The following is a 17,278-nucleotide window of genomic DNA, read 5'->3' as shown; positions in this document are numbered from 1 at the left end:
TCGGCCTCACTTCTTAAGAAAGAAACTAAAACACTGCTAGATTTTTAATATCAGCTCTGCTACAATCCAGACATGCCTGCCCTCTCCCCACAAATTTTTATCTATCAACAGAATTTTATGATATTCTTGATTTAGTACTTAAAGCACTAGTAGAGACTTAATTGGGCTTCCCAGGGGGTGCTAGTGGTAAAAAAAAAAGCCACCTGTCAATGCAGAAGACATAATAGACCCAGGTTCGATCCCTGGGATGGGAAGACCCCCTGGAGGAGGGCATTACAACCCTCTCCAGTATTCTTGCCTGGAGAATCCCATGGACAGAGGAGCCTGGTGGGCTACAGTCAGTGGGATAGCAAAAAGTCAGACACAACTGAAGTGACTTAGCATGCATGCATAGTGACTTAATTAAACATGAAACTCTAAAGGATACCTAAAATCAGAATTACCTAAAAATATTCCAGATTTATTAACTAAGCCAAAACCTAATCGAAAGCTGAAATATAGAGGCTGGGCAAATGCACTGCATTATGCTGAAACCTTGTTCGCCTGGGACAGAAGCAATGCACTACCTTGGTCCCTCTTTCCCTATGGGCCCCTTCCAAAGCCCTCCCCAAACCACAGCACCCTGGAAGCATGCAGATTTGGGGTGCACCCAAGAATCTGCCTGCAATTCAGGAGACACAGGATATACAGGTTTGATCCCGGGGTCGAGAAGATCTTCTGGAGAAGGAAATGGCAACCCACTTCAGTACTCTTGCCTGGAGAATCCCTTGGACAGAGGAGCCTGGTGGCTACAGTTCATGGGGTTGCAAAGAGTCGGAAACAACTGAGTGACTAAGCACAGCACATCCTTGCCCTTCTTCACGGCTCTGGATGTTAACACTAAGCATGTGTCCTCCAGACTCATGGGCACAGATGGCTCAGAAAAGTCTGTGGCACTTGTAATGCAAAGCTGGACTGGGCCTCCTCTGGCTTTGGCGCAGGTTGGGTACATAGGGGTCTCAAGCCCTTCCTAGGTATGAAATGTTTAGCTGGAGAATATTTTTATCTTTGGAGGGAGGGGATCTATGTCCAGTTCCTGTATTGTTGTGAAAAGATTCCTAAACACGGCAGGAAGCTGGCTGCCTGAGAAGTCCTGGGAAAACCCTGGAAATGAACCCACAAGCTTTATGCCCAGAGGTTCTGATTCAGTGTCAGGTATGAGACCCAAGATGCCACACTGCAAAAATGTCCCTTGGGAATTTCTAAAGATCAGATGGATTAAAGAAGCAATGTCTTCTACTGGTTTGAGCTGCACTGATCCTTCTCCTTCAAGGAGGCAGCAAGGTCAAAACTACTGGGAAGCCAGAAGGGGCAGTGTCTGAACACAGAGGAACCAAGGGTCTGGTTATGAAGACAGGAAGCCAGAACGGATATACTTTATAACAGAGCAGAGCTTCAAAGAGAGTCCCCCTCTGTATGACAGCCCTGTATCTTGTGTGCATGGGTCCATCTACTAATGGGCTGGTACCAGTGTGGGGTGGGAGAGGAATGGACCCAGAAATCTTTTCCAGAGTCTGACTTCTCATTAGCTTGTACCATTCACTCAAGTCACAGACAATCAAGACAACTGAAGAATAAATACAGGTGTTCCAAAATTTTTCTCTTCAAGCCATTTTCTTAGAAGTCCTGGGACATTTACCAAATACTCTTCATTCTTTGGGCTTCCCTGGTGGTTCAGATGGTAAAGAATCTGCCAGGATTCTCCAGGGGAAGATCCCCTGGAGAAGGAAATGGCAACCCACCCCAGTATCCTTGCCTGGAGAATTCCATGGACAGAGGAGCCTGGAGGGCTACAGACCATGGGATCGCAGAGTCTGACACAACTGAGCGACTAACACTTTCACTTTCACTTTCTCCACTGTGGCGAATGTACTGGTCAAGGGAAAATGCACTGACTATAAACATGGACTTTACAGAGAGACTCAGAACGTGAGAGGGAGGAGGCGATTAATAGTCCAAGCTTTATGACACCATTGGACACAAATGTCAGTCTCCCACCTGACATGCTAAACTTAAGCCAACTTTTAAAAAGGCAGATAGAACTTTCAAATTCAAAAATTGCAATTTATCAAAATCAAATAGAATAATGCAACTCTGATTCAGCTGAACTGCTTGCCACCAAAATATAGACTGAATTTTCCAAAATCATTCCAAAATTTCCAGTCTCATTTGCAGCAAGAAGTATTCTTATAACTAAGTTATAAGATCAATGAAATATAAGATCAATGATCAATGAAAATGAAGTGCAAGTGAAGTATTATGTGGCTGCTTCCAGAAACTACCTTATAAACCAGCACACATTGGCCCTTTGCCCTCTTATTGCTTCTCTTCTTCATCACTTAATTCATGTTAGCTAAAATTAGGATGTGATGGCTGGAGCTTGAGCAGTCATCTTGAGCTTTGAGGTGCCACTTTAGGATGGTATAGGGAACCAGAAATAAGAGGCTGCCCATCCACCACCACCACCACCACCAGAGTCTACTTACTTTCATATTCCTTTTACTCGAAGGGGAAAATAAAATTCTATATGCTTATAACATTCTCATTTTGTGTTTTCCATCACCTTGGGCTGGATCTCATCCTAACTAGTACATAACGTTTCATACCAATAACATCCATCAAGATGTTAGAAAATGTTTTCTTTTCAAATTTTCTTGCTCTTCAAAAAAAAAAGCCTAAAGTATTTGGTCTTTGTCTCTGCAGATGTAGAAATTATCCAAGAGGGCAACACACAGCAACTCCATTAGCACAACTCATGAATAAATTTTTCATCAGCTCCCAAGTGTTAAGTAAGCTGCAGACACACAAGAACAGAATGCCTTCCTTTCCCCTACATTCTCCAATACATTTCCTCTTTGATTCAAACTGATAGTATCAGGTTTTAAGATTCATTCTCACCACTATCATCTGTCCCCTCACCCTTAAATCCCCAAGGTACTGATAAGACTTGAGGTTCACAGGATCCATGTAGAACTGACATGTGAAGACGTACAGTAAAAATGAAAAGAAATGCTATTCCTGAGAGTCAGAAAACTTGCATTGTTATCCTGGCATTACTGCCGAAGTCAAGATGACCCTGCTGCGATGGTCATGACCTCTTAGTGCCTCACCTTCCCATCTGTGAACTAAAGAGACTGGATGATGAGAGCCGCATGCTTTCTCTAACACGAGGATGCTATGGTCTAAAATGATACTCCTTAAAGTTTCTTCACCAGGTGGCTTAGTGGTAAAGAATCTGCCTGCCAGTGAAGGAGATGCAAGAGATGCTGGTCCGATCCCTGGATCAGGAAGGTCCCCTGGAGAAGGAAATGGCAACCCACTCCAGTATTCTTGTCTGGGAAATCCCATGCACAGAGGAGCCTAGGAGGCTCCAATCCATGGGGTCGCAAAGAGTCAGACTTGACTTAATGACTAAACCTCCACCATCAAAGCTTCAGGGGGTCCAAATTAATACCTGCAATACCAAAGTTATTTCAATTCAGAACACTGATATTTGAGAATGACTTACTAGTTTAACCACTGTATGCTAAGAATCTGTTTCCTTTGCTACTCTACTAACTTGATATTCATGCTTACTGTTAGAAACAAAATTTGGAGAAAATTACAGCCATAAAGACTTTGAAAAGAATTTACCAGACAATGTTCTGGGACAAATTTCAAAATCTCACGTTGATAAACAGAAAGCAAAAGCTTGATGAAGAAGTCTTATTCCCTCTTCGGAGTGTGTAAATCTTGTATGAGAAAAGTTGTTAAATACAATTTAATCCACTCTGGAGTACAGTTAAACGGATATGATGGATGGCAGGTTGTCTTGATATTTCCATTTGCCAAATTATGATGGATGAGTGATGTTCACTGCTAAATTTCCAGGCAGGGCCTGTGTTTGAACTCCCTGTCTATACCAAGAGCTTCCAATCAACAATTGTTCTAAATCTGTCTCCATCAGATCTGTGTGACACTCCACAATTATGATAAAGGGGAAAGCCAGAAACCTCACAGAGTAAGTCCCTGGGTACTGTGTGTGATGGGACACGCAATCAACCTGTCAGCGAAGTGAAACTGTCTCAACAAATTTGCAGTATTTTGGACTTCTAAGTAAGCTTTCTCAGCAAACTTCCCCCACTCCCCCAGGGAAAAAAGTGCTTCTGGCTCTGTAATTATTTGTCTTCAGGGAAAGAATTTACTGTGAGGAACTGGGACAGAAACTTGATGTTTCATGTCCGCTATTTCCTGAGTCATACAAAAGCCCCAGATAAGTGACTTTTAATCACCCACCTAAATTTGAATGAAGAGGATCACAAATCAGCGAAACTGTATATAATCCCAAGATACTCATTTGGACTTACAGTAACAATGTAGTATTTACTTAATCTGTGTGTATTAAGCACATATGTGTTTCTAATTATGTGTAGTTTAAGGTAATAGTGGTGCTGGAGAAGATTCTTGCCAGTCCCTTGGACTGCAAGGAAATCAAACCAGTCAGTCCTAAAGGAATCAGTCCTGAATATGCATTGGAAGGACTGATGCTGAAGCTGAAGCTCCAAAACTTTGGCCATGTGATGCAAAGTACTGACTCGTTGGAAAAGACCCTGATGCTAGGCAAGACTGAAGGCAGGAGGAGAAGGGGATGACAGAGGATGAGATGGTTGAATGGCATCACTGGTTCTATGGACATGAGTTTGAGCAAGCTCTTGGAGTTGGTGATGGACAGGGAAGCCTGGCATGCTGCAGCCCATAGGGTCACAAAGAGTCAGACACGACTGAGGGACTGAACTGAATTAAGGTAATAGAGGTGGCTCAGTGGTAAAGAATCTGCCTGCCAAGCAGGAGACACAGGGACAATTCCTGGGTCAGGACGATCCTCCGGAGAAGGAAATGGCAACCCACTCCTGTATTCTTTTCTGGGAAATCCCACGGACAGAGGAGCTTGGCGGGCTACAGTCCTTGGGGTCGCAAAGAGGTGGACATGACTGAGCAACTAAACCAAGGTATAATAGAGACTCTTCTCTGCCACTCTGTGAAAACACAAACTTACAGCTTCAGGACGGAAAGCAGAAACAAACAGAGAAATGACTGACAGTTAAATATTCAAATAGCTAAGAAAATAATGTATGTGCCAAATGTCTAAATAGGTTTTTTTAAAATGCTCAACAGAGAAAAAGTGAGCAAGACACGGCTCATTTTCAGCATGAATCATCCAAAGATGACATACTCTAAAAGAGCTGGGAATACAGACTCTTTAAAGTGATATGTTTCGGTGTAATACTAACAGCCCACTTTCCTGGGCAAGGGTCCATCCTGGTCCTCAGAGAACAGAGTTACTGTATAAAGTGCCCTCCATGTCTACACAATCTAAAGATAATGGTACAGTGAGCTTTCAGGCACAATAAAGATTCAGGGTCAAAATAAGATTTTCCCATATATATTTGACACTTGAAAGGTATTTCATATAAACATTAAGGCATGTTCAGAGTGTGGGCTTCCCTGATGGTTCAGACAGAAAAGAATCTGCCTGCAATGCAGAAGACCTGAGTTCCATCTCTGGGTTGGGAAGATCCCCTGGAGGAGGGCATGGCAACTCATCGCAGTGTCCTTGCCTGGAGAATCCCTTGGACAGATGAGCCCAGAGGGCTACAGTCCACGGGGTCACAAAGAGGCAGGCATGACTGAGTGACTACCACCACCACCACGTTTAGAGTATATGTGTTTCATTCATGGAGAATACACAAGAGACAGCTTCAACAACACAGAATGTCCAAAGCTTGACTTCAATTCATTATTTCACCATTAAGACAAAAATAAGGCCAGGATTTAAAGTTAGGTTAGCTTTATACGGGTCCATATGATTAGAGGTTTGAAAAATCCTTGAAGTTGCAAGTATTTAAAAAAAAATCGAAGCAGCTATTAAGGATAATAATTTAAGTAAGGAACTCAAATGTGTGCTTTGGGATGATAAGGGGTAAACACTTAAGAGTGGTTTTAGAACAAACAGTACGGAAAATAAAACTAAGAGTCCCTAGACCATTTTTAATTGCTTTTCTTCAATGAATACTACACCTTTTTTCTAACATGAACTCTGTCTTGACTACTTTCTTTCCATTGCTTTTCATTGCTTGCTTTTCTTTTCGACTTACTAGCAAATAGATGCTGTTGTTTTTTGCTTTTTGTTTAGGTACAATGGAAGTTCTGCTGTAGCAGAAAATTAAAGAATAAGGGGAAAATTGGGAAAGAAATAATATTGTACCCAGGGATCAGCCTCAAGCATGAGTCCATAATCTACCCTATGATGACTGTCCACTTTACTGCCAAAAGGGACCCGTGTGCCCTGGATTAGGGACACAGACATCCTTGCACAGTCCTCTGGGAAAACAAGCTAAGCTTATATAACGGAGTATTTCTCCATTTCTCTGATGTACAACAAACAGAAAGGCATTTCATTCACAAAAACCACACTCAGAAAGTTGGAGAGAACTTCATTTTCAAATGCTTAATAGCTAGTTTCTTGATGAATCTTCAGTTTGTTAACTCATGAATAAACATAGGAATTGAGGTGGGAGTCACCAAGACTCCAGGATACAAAAAAATCCTTCCTGCTTCTATCAACTAAAATAAGAGAAAAATCAAATTGAAGTGTCAGTGCCTTAGTCATGTTTGACTCTTTTTGACCCTATGGACTGTAGCCCTCCAAGCTCCTCAGTCCATGGGATGGCAAGAATACTGGAGTGAGTTGCCAGCCCTCCTCCAGGGGATCTTCCTGACCCAAGGAAAGAACGCAGGTCTCGGAATTGCAGGCAGATTCCTTACTGTCTGAGCCACCAGGGAAGCCCATAAAACAAGAGAAATGCTGCTATTTTGGATATTGGATAGTCATGAAAAAACAGAGTAATGAATTTGAAATATTTTAAAATCAGCCATTAAAAAGAATACATTTGAATCAGTTCTAATGAGATGGATGAAACTGGAGCCTATTATACAGAGTGAAGTAAGCCAGAAAGAAAAACACCAATACAGTATACTAACTCATATATATGGAATTTAGAAAGATGGTAACAATAACCCTGTACGAGACAGCAAAAGAGACACTGATGTATAGAACAGTCTTTTGGACTCTGTGGGAGAGGGAGATGGTGAGATGATTTGGGAGAATGGCATTGAAATATGTATAATATCATATATGAAACGAGTCACCAGTCCAGGTTCGATGCACGATAGTGGGTGCTTGGGGCTGGTGCACTGGGACGACCCAGAGGGATGGTATGGGGAGGGGGGAGGCAGGAGGGTTCAGGATGGGGAACACGTGTATGCCTGTGGTGGATTCATTTCGATATATGGCAGAACCAATACAATATTGTAAAGTTTAAAAGTAAAATAAAATTTAAAAAAAAAATAAAAAGGAAAAAAAATTTAAAAAATAAAATAAAATAGCAAAATATCTGAATGTTAAAAGAGCTCATGTTATTGTACAACAGAATAGAAACTGGAATAAGTTGGGGAAGCTTTAAGAAAAGGTCTGAGGTTGGAGCTGAGCAGATCTTGGTTTGAATCTCAGATTTGTTATTCATACTTAATGACCCTGTGACCTTAACCAAATAACCTTAAATTCTAATTGTTGATTCTGATGCCTTTGGTTTTAGTGCCTATAACATAGAAATGATTGTAATACCTATAGAGCTATTTTGGGGATTACATTTGAAAAAATAACATCTGTAAAATATACAACACACAGCAGATGACCCTAAGAGACATTTTTTCAACCACTTAACATAATTCTTTGGGGTCAAATTTTTCACATTTGGATTTGCTGAAAAATTGCAAATTTTTAACACAGCACACAGAAAAACCTATTTATCCATTTTCAAGTTATTTTAGAAGCAAAAACCAAATACATACTCACTTTCCCACATCCAAACTGGGAAGAAATAGTAATTTGGCTGTTTATTTGGACTTCTATGTCTGTAAAACAGCTTTACAACATAAATTCAGATTTGACACGCTATTGGCTTGCCACAAAAAACGTCAGCTGACTCTGCTGTCTCTCAAAAGACTTTACTAAATACATCTGTGAGACTTAACAACAAAAACAAAGTGAGAATACACAACTAAGCAAAAATTTATCCGAGCATACACTTAAGTTCATCAAGGATTAATACAAAGAATGGCGCATTTTCCTTACAAGCCAAAATAATTCAGTGAAGAATAAAAGCAATCTTTTGAGGTTAAAAAGTATCTGATGAAAAGGTACAACGAAAATATCATCTCAGAAAGCACAAAAACACAAAAAGAACTGGTCTTTCTCATAAGTATCTTTGGCATAGAACAGAATTAGAGGTTGAGCTTCCCAGATGGCACAGGGTAAAGAATCTGCCTGCCAACGCAGGAGATGCAAGAGACGCGTGTTCCAGCCCTTGGTTGAGAAGATCCCCTGGAGGAAGGAATGGCTACCTGCTCCAGGATTCTTGCCTGGGAAATCCCATGGACAGAGGAGCCTGGTGGGCTACAGTCCATGGGGTTGCTTGAATACCATGAGCGACTGAATTGTAACAACAACAAGCACTGGCAAAGACGTGGGGAAACTGGATCCCTCGTACACTGCAAGTGAAAAAGAAAACGTTACAGCTTCTTTGGAAAAGGTTGGTCCTTCTTCTAAAATATAAACATAGAGTCATATGTGACTCAGGAATTCTACTTCTAGGTAAATCACTAAGAGAAATGAAAAGATGCATTCATATAAAACTGTATACACAAAATGTCCATAAATAGCCAGATAGTGAGAAGAACCCAGATGCTTGTTAACTGATGAATAGATGTATAAGATATTGAGATGTGGTATATACACACAATACATTATCAAGCTAGGAAACAGAATAAAGTACTGATAAGTACTATAATATGGATGAAACTGGAAAACAGTATTCTAAGTGAAAGAAGCCAATCACAATAGACTAGGTATTATATAATTCCATTTATAAGGAATATCCATAATAAGCAACTCCATAGAAACACAAAGTATATTCATTAGTACTTTGCACATTAGTACAACAGTTGCCTAGGGCTGGACTGGGGAGCAGAAATGGGGATTCTTTGCTAAAAATGGGTACAGAACTTGTAAGGGTAATGAAAAATGCTTTAAAAGTAGATTGTAGTGATGGTTGTACAACTCCTTGGATATACAAAAACCACCAAACTGTACATTCTACATCAGTGAATTGTATGGTGTGTGGAGTATATATCAATAAAACTGTGTCTTATTAAGAACAAAAAACGGCACTTTATAATTTCAGAAGAGAGACTTAAGCATTAATGCCTAAAAGATGAGAAAGTTAAATCTGGAACAGAGTTAGAGGACAGTCCATCATTCAGATATGGCCATTGACCAGAATGAGCTATCTCACCACTGAAGACCACAAGTTCAGGGAGAAGCTGAGTCAATAAGCTCCTGACCAGCTTCCATACATAGATGGAAAGCCTCTAGTTGACAGAAGTCATTTGGGTCTGTTGAAATCTAGGGTCAAATGCAACCCTAAAATACTACCAACCTGGGTAACTGACATATACTGAAAGTATATGAAAAATAAGAACATTTTAATTCTCAGGAACACAACTATTAGTTAAAAATGAGCCAGGGTCCCATCATCCTACAATTTTTAAAATTTATTTTAAATATATATATATACCAGGAGCAGTCAACCTTGAAGGTGGTTGTTCAGTTGCTAAGGGATGGCTGACTCTTCGGGACCCCATGGACTGCAACACATCAGCCTCCTCTATCCTCCATTATCTCCCAGAGTTTGCTCAAATTCATGCCCATCGAGTTGGTGATTTATCTAACCATTTCATCCTCTTCCGCCTGCTTCTCCTGCCCTCAATCTTTCCCAGCATCAAGGTCTTTTCCAGTGAGTCAGCTCTCCACATCGGGTGACCAAAGTATCGGAGCTTCAGTTTCAGCATCTGAAATATTCATTTCACCTTCCAATGAATATTCAGGACTGATTTCCTTTAGGATTGACTGGTTTGATCTCTTTGCTGTCGAAGGGACTCTCGAGAGTCTTCTCTAACAGCACAGTTTGAAAGCATCAATTCTGTGGCACTCAACCTTCTTAATGGTCAGTCCAACTCTCACATCCATACATGACTAATGGAAAAAACATAGCTTTAACTATATGGGCCTTTGTCAGCAAAGTGATGTGTCCGCTTTTTAATATGCTATCTAGGTTTGTCATAGTTTTTCATCCAAGAAGCAAGTGCCTGCTAATTTCATGGTTGCAGTCACTGTCCACAGTGATTCTGGAGCCTGAGAAAATAAAATCTGTCACGGAGTACTATTCAGTGTTCAAAAAGCTAATGCACATTATAGCAAAGATAAACGTTGAGGACATTGTGCTAAGCAAATAAACTAATCAGAAAAAGACAACTACTGTATGATTCTACTTAGATGAGGCAGTTAGAGCAGCCAAATTCAAAAGAGACTGAAAGTACAAAAAATTGTGGTTGCCAGGGGCTGGAGGCCAGGGAAGAGGGAGATAAGTAGTTATTACTTAACGTATACAGGGTTTCAGTTTCACAAGATGAAGAGTTCTGGCAACTGGTCACAGCAGTGTGAATGCATTTAACACTACTCAACTATACACCAAACAAATGTTTAAGATGGTAAATTTTATGTTATGTGTATTTTACCACTATTAAAAACAATGTAAATAAAGTCTAAAATGTTTAAGTCTATCTTTTCCCAGATTGGAGAATCCACTTTCAGAACCCTGAATTATCATGTGTTCTAGGATCTATTTTTATTTCCCCCCCCCCAGCAGCCAACAGGTATGTTAGCACCTCTATATTTCACTGTGGAGGCTTAATATCAGAAAAAAGAAATCCCCCATGACTCTTTCCCCCTTTCAGGTTTTCCTAGATACTCTTGTATGTTTAGTTTCTCTGTGAATATGATGATCAAACTGTTCAGCTCAAAATAAAAATGAGTCACTTTTTCTGGTTGCATTCAATTTATTAACTTGAACATAAATGATATCTTTATGATTAGTTATCCTATCCAAGCGGAGAAGGAAATGGCAACCCACTCCAGTATTCTTACCAGAGAAATCCCATGGGCAGAGGAGCCTGGTGGGCCATGGGGTCCCAAAAGTCAGACACGACTGAGCAGCCAAACAGCAGTAACAATCCTTCCAAGTACAGATTATAACTATCCATTTATTCAAATCTACTTGCTGCCCTTCCAGGAAAGGTTTATAATGTCCTTTATATAGATTTTAGACATATGCTTAATATTAGTCCCAGATATTTTATTTTCTTGTTCTTATTGTTGCTGTCATCTTGGAGAAGGAAATGGCAACCCATTCCAGTATTCCTGCCTGGAGAATCCCAGGGACAGAGGAGCCTGGTGGGCTGCTTTTCATGGGGTCACAAAGAGTCAGACAAGACTGAGTGACCAAGCACATTGTTGCTGTCATAAATAAAATGTTCTCTGTGTTATCTTCTGATGAGCAAGTTTCTGATTTTTTTAAGTAAATTATATATCCTGGTACTTTAATAATTTTTTTTTATTGTTTGTGTTAGTCTCCTCATTGATTCTTTTGGATTTTCCAGGTATCACCTGCAAAGAGCAAGCCTTCACTTCCTCATGTACAGATCTTCTGCCTTTAATTATCTTTCCTTGTCCTAATCTCATTGGCTAATACCACCAATAAAAAGGTAAACAGGTGAAGATGGCGTCACCCTTCCCTTCTTTGGAGGCTAGTGGCATACTTCTTTACACTTTAGCATAAGGTAAGATGTAGACCTTATTTCTTCACTCTAAATAGTTTGCTGCTACTGCTGCTAAGTCGCTTCAGTCGTGTCCAACTCTGTGCGACCCCATGGACTGCAGCCCACCAGGCTTCTCCGTCCCTGGGATTCTCCAGGCAAGAACACTGGAGTGGGTTGCCATTTCCTTCTCCAATGCATGAAAGTGGAAAGTGAAAGTGAAGTCGCTCAGTAGTGTCTGACTCTTAGCGACCCCATGGACTGCAGCCTACCAGGCTCCTCCATCCATGGGATTTTCCAGGCAAGAGTACTGGAGTGGGGTGCCATTGCCTTAGCTCATGTTAAATAACTGATCACCAGTGCGTATTTTATTGAGTTTTTTCTTAAAGTTAGGAATTGGTGCTGAATTTTGTGAAAAGCCTCCATGAAGGCAGGGAACTTGGTTGCATTTTTCAACATTCCATCTATAGTATGTTCAATACTAAACACATAAAGTTTAATATTATTTTTGATAAATGTATGAATAGTAGTTCTAAGTTCCTAATTCTTCTATATAGCATACTGATTGTTACATTGTTTTCTAGTGTATATGATACACAATGGGCACATTATAACTGTCAGAATATCCATACTTGCTCACCTAATAAGTAGACCTGAGAAATAAAAAAAAACTAGCAGTAGGAGGCTACAAGTATCACCTGTACAGTTTAAGCTCTAAAGCGTTTGATAAAAATTCCATCTCTACGAAGGAACTTGTTTTCCTTTCTCTCTCTGGAGGTCAAGAACAGCAGTAGTGAGCTAATCTAAGCTTATTTTAAATAAACTGTACCAGTTTCAACATTCATTATGCCCTCATTGTAAAAGTGTTCAGGTGAAAAGCTCTGGGCATCTGACTGCAGGTTTAACACTTTAATTCAGTGAGAGGAGGGGACACCACAGCCAATAATAGAAAAGCCTTTTTAACAAAGGATGTTATTCTCTTAGAGTGGTAATCTATCGCAAATTACACAGAAAGGACTTGATTATAGTTTTCAGTCTTCTAGAAAAGGATAATTTAATACGAAGTTAAAAGCTGATTCATTTTTGCAAGGGTTTTACTAGCTGTCAATTATACCCTTTACGAACCATCCACTGAGCTGATGTATAGTTAAACATAGGCTGGGAACATTATTTGATTACAATTAAGGTTCTCAATATGATACTGTGAAAGTCTGATATATTACCAAAATATATATATTCTTGACTCCTTGTTTAATTTATATTTCTATAGTCCAGATAATCACTATTTAAAAATCTTACTCTATGCTTTCTGAAAGCCAACTCAAAAGCTGAATAAAGAAGATGAACAATATTCTAGTGCTAAGGTAATTCTTGCCGGAAAATAGATAGGGTATCAATTTTGGGGATCACTGTGTCCAAACACAAATATTAATAGAATATTGCAGTAGCAAGGACTTTGAAGATCACCTACCAATAAATTCCACCCTCTCACATAATAGGAAAAAACTGAACTCAAAGAAGATAAGCAATTTTCCAAGTCATATGTCTAATGTTCGGCAGAGCCAGACTAGTTTTGGGTTTCCCAGTCAAGAATGAACGCCACTTTTTCTGTTTCTCTCTCTAAATCACAGTTAACACAAAGAATTTGAGACATATCCTGAAAAGAATGACACAGTATATTTTTAGGTAGCTGGCTGCTGCTGCTGCTGCTAAGTCGCTTCAGTCGTGTCCAACTCTGTGCAACCCCATAGATGGCAGCCCACCAGGCTTCCCTGTCCCTGGGATTCTCCAGGCAAGAACACTGGAGTGGGTTGCCATTTCCTTCTCCAACGCATGAAAGTAAAAAGTGAAAGTAAAGTCACTCAGTCCTGTCCGACTCTTAGCAACCCCATGGACTGCAGCCCACCAGGCTCCTCCGTCCATGGATTTTCCAGGCAAGAGTACTGGAGTGGGGTGCCATTGCCTTCTGGCACTGGATGTCAATTTACATTTTCCTTAAAGACCCAGAAGTAAAGTTCCTGTGAGTTGTTTTAAAAAGCAGTTTGCAGGAGATACAATGTATTTTTCTTTCCTTCATAATTTTAAGTTGCATAATATACAATCAAAGGGATAGGGCCTCAAGTAATTAATAGTGCTTTGTATTTGCCCACAAGGAGATTTACAAATGCTTGCTCAGACACAAGGTGGATTTTTAAAACAGATTCCACAATAATCTCCAAAAGGAATTCAGGCATCTGGAGTCACCAATTACCAATGATTTACAAATTACTGCCTTAAAAGTCAAATTTTATATTGACTACTTCATTTTTTCTCTACTCCCAAATCTGAAAACATTTTACATGGCTAGCCTCAAAAAAATATATATTTCTTTGGGAAGTCTGAAGGCAAAGATGGCTAATAATTTATAGTTCCTTTCCATATTTTTTCTGTTTTAGACCATAACTCATTCCTAACACTCTCAAAATTCTCAGTATGTATAGCATCTATTTTCAGGATAATCTTTTTTACACAGCTAGAAGCAATCTTGCTTATTTATTGGCAAGAACAAGGGTGTAGTTTGCATTTTGTTCCATTGGGACAGTCTGTCTCTCCACATTAAGAGTCTTGGCTTCCAACCCTTTTAAAGTTACCTTCTATCTGCAACAGGCACCTCTCTTGAATTATTTTAAAATGTGAGTGAGGGAAAAAAAAAAATCTAGCCCTCACCAAAAAAAAAAAACTACAACCCCTCAATTAATGCCGCTGTTTTTGACATCTCTCACACCCTAATGCCTATAATCACTATATGATCACCATATGTCACTTTTCCATTATCTGGACCCAAATCAATGTCCTTTGGTGTGGAGAAAGAAAAAAGCACATAAGAGGAATTATAGGAGTACAGAATTATAAACAGAAATGAGATTCATGCATTCTATATATGGAATGATCAATATAGTACTCTTCTATCCTTTTGAGTTTTTAAAGAAACTTATTTACAAAGTTAAAATTATTTACTGGAATTTAAAATGCAGAAGTAACTCCAACTTAATCTTTACAATCAATGAAAAAACTAGAGACAGTTGACTGCACTCTGCCAATCACCAGTACTGTGAAATTGCTGCATATGATCAACTACATTTTCGTTGCTGTTGTTGTTCAGTCACTCAGTCACTTCTGACTCTGCGATCCATTGGACAGCAGCACGCCAGACTTCCCTATCCATCACCGTCTCCTGGAGCTTGCTCAAACTCACATCCATTGAGTCAGTGATGCCATCCAACCATCTTGTCCTCTGCCGTCCCCTTCTCCTCCTGCGTTCAATCTTGCCCAGCATCAGGGTCTTTTCCAATGAGTCTTCTCTTTGCATCAGGTGGCCAAAATATTGGAGCTTTAGCCTCAGAATAAGTTCCTCTAATGCATATTCAGTATTGGTTTCCTTTAGAATTGACTGGTTTGATCTCCTTTCAGTCCAAGGGACTCTCAAAAGTCTTCTCCAACATCACAGTTCAAAAGCATCAATTCTTTGGCACTCAGTCTTGTTTATGGTCCAACTCTCACATCTGTACACGACTACTGGAAAAACCATAGCTTTGACTAGATAGACCTTTGTCGGCAAAGTAATGTATCTGCTTTTTAATATGCTATCTAGGTTTGTCATAGCTTTTCTTCCAAGGAGCAAGCATCTTTTAATTTCATGGCTACAGTCACCATCTGCAGTGATTTTGGAGCCCAAGAGAATAAAGTCTGTCACTGTTACCACTGTTTCCCCATCTATTTGCCAGGAAGTGATAGGACTGGATGCCAGATCTTAGTTTTCTGAATGCTGAATTTTAAGCCAACTTTTTCACTCTCCTCTTTCATCTTCATCAAAAGGCCCTTTAGTTACTCTTCACTTTCTGCCATAAAGGTGGTGTCATCTGCACATCTGAGATTATTGATATTTCTCCTGGCAATCTTAATTCCAGTTTGTGCTTCATCCAGCTCAGCAATTCACATGATGTGCTCTGCATATATAAATAAGCAGGGTGACAATATACAGCCTTGATGTACTCCTTTCCCAATTTGGAACCAGTCCATTGTTTCATGCCTGGTTCTAACTGTTGCTTTTTGACCTACATACAGGTCAATACTACATAACACAATGGTGTCTTGGGTGTTTCCTCCAACATGATGTTTTCTTCTTTTTCTTCTAAAATATTATAATCTAACCTTGGAAATATAACAAAATAGAGACAATGAAGAAGAATATTTTGAAACCACACAGTACTAACAGCCCAAGTACAACCACTTTGAGGCACATAAATTGGCTTCTCTGGTGGCACAGATGGTAAAGAATCGCCTGCAGTGTAGGAGACCTGGGTTCAATCCCTGGGTCTGAAAGATCCCCGGGAGAAAGCAATGGCTAACCACTCCAACAAACTTGCCTGGAGAATCCCATCAGCTATAGTCCATGAGGTCGCAAAGAGCTGGACACGACTGAGTGACTAAGCAACAACAATAGAAATAAATACAGATATAGATATCTATGGGCTTCTCAGGTGGTTCAGTGGTAAAGAATCTGCCTGCCGATGTAGGAGACGCAAGTGATGTGGGTTTGATCCCTGGGTCAGGCAGATCCCCTGGAGGAGGAAATGGCAACTCGCTCCAGTATTCTCTCCTGGGAAATGCCATGGTCAGTGGAGCCTGGTGGACTACAGTCCATGGGTCACAAAAGAGTTGGACACAACTGAGCATGCAGGACTTCAAAGAAGGGTACCTTTTAATTAAAATTAAAAGGGTACCCTTTAATTCTGGGAAGACCAAGTAACCAGGTACTTATGGCCTATCTAGAAACCCTCCAGATGGGTTATGCTCATGATCTTGAAAATCTCTAGCAAACTGCTCCATCGAGCTAAAGCAAAATCTGCTCTGGAAAGGTATCGTGTTGGTCATGATGCTCTGCTGGATGTTAGCCATTTCCTTTCATATGAACACACCCCGGCATTCAACAGAGATTAAACAGCACATATGGATAATGCTGTTTGGTATATGCTAACAATCTTGGCAGGTTTCCTTTCAATAAACTACTCCAGATGTTAGCCTCAGTAATTATGCCTGCCACCATTCAGCCTTAAGAATGAAATACTGCTGCTACAATTCCTTGTGTGTCTATGGATCGTCCATAAACATAAAGCCTGCACCATTAGGACAGCCCCGTGAATGGGCTCTGCATAGAAACAGGCATAAAGAAGACCCAGCAACAGGCTGACCAGCGTGAACTGGTAACTATGAAAACACAGATGCTCTTAGAAGTTTTCAAATCATTTTTACACGCTACATTTGCACCTTCTGTAGCTAATGAAACATTTACACATTCCAATGCCTTACTATTTCAAAATATGCCAGAAAGTGACAAATCTGATGCAAACAATTATCTGTAGCACAGATACAACAGACTATCATGCGTGAAAAGAAATCTAGTCTGGAAATCTGATTCTATAGAGGAAAATTAAAATCGAGATGTTGT

The 17,278-nt window shown here is 40.0% G+C and overlaps 1 protein-coding gene across 5 annotated transcripts in view; it reads right to left on the bottom strand.

Moving 5' to 3' along the window:
• Window positions 1-17,278, bottom strand: part of PTPRM (protein tyrosine phosphatase receptor type M) — a 662,162-nt gene that overhangs the window by 534,332 nt on the left and 110,552 nt on the right. The window lies entirely within an intron of this gene.

Source organism: Bos javanicus, chromosome 24, assembly GCF_032452875.1.
Source record: "Bos javanicus breed banteng chromosome 24, ARS-OSU_banteng_1.0, whole genome shotgun sequence".
Lineage (NCBI taxonomy): Eukaryota > Metazoa > Chordata > Mammalia > Artiodactyla > Bovidae > Bos > Bos javanicus.
The sequence above is the reverse complement of the archived record's forward strand: the minus strand, read 5'-3'. Positions and strand labels throughout refer to the sequence as shown.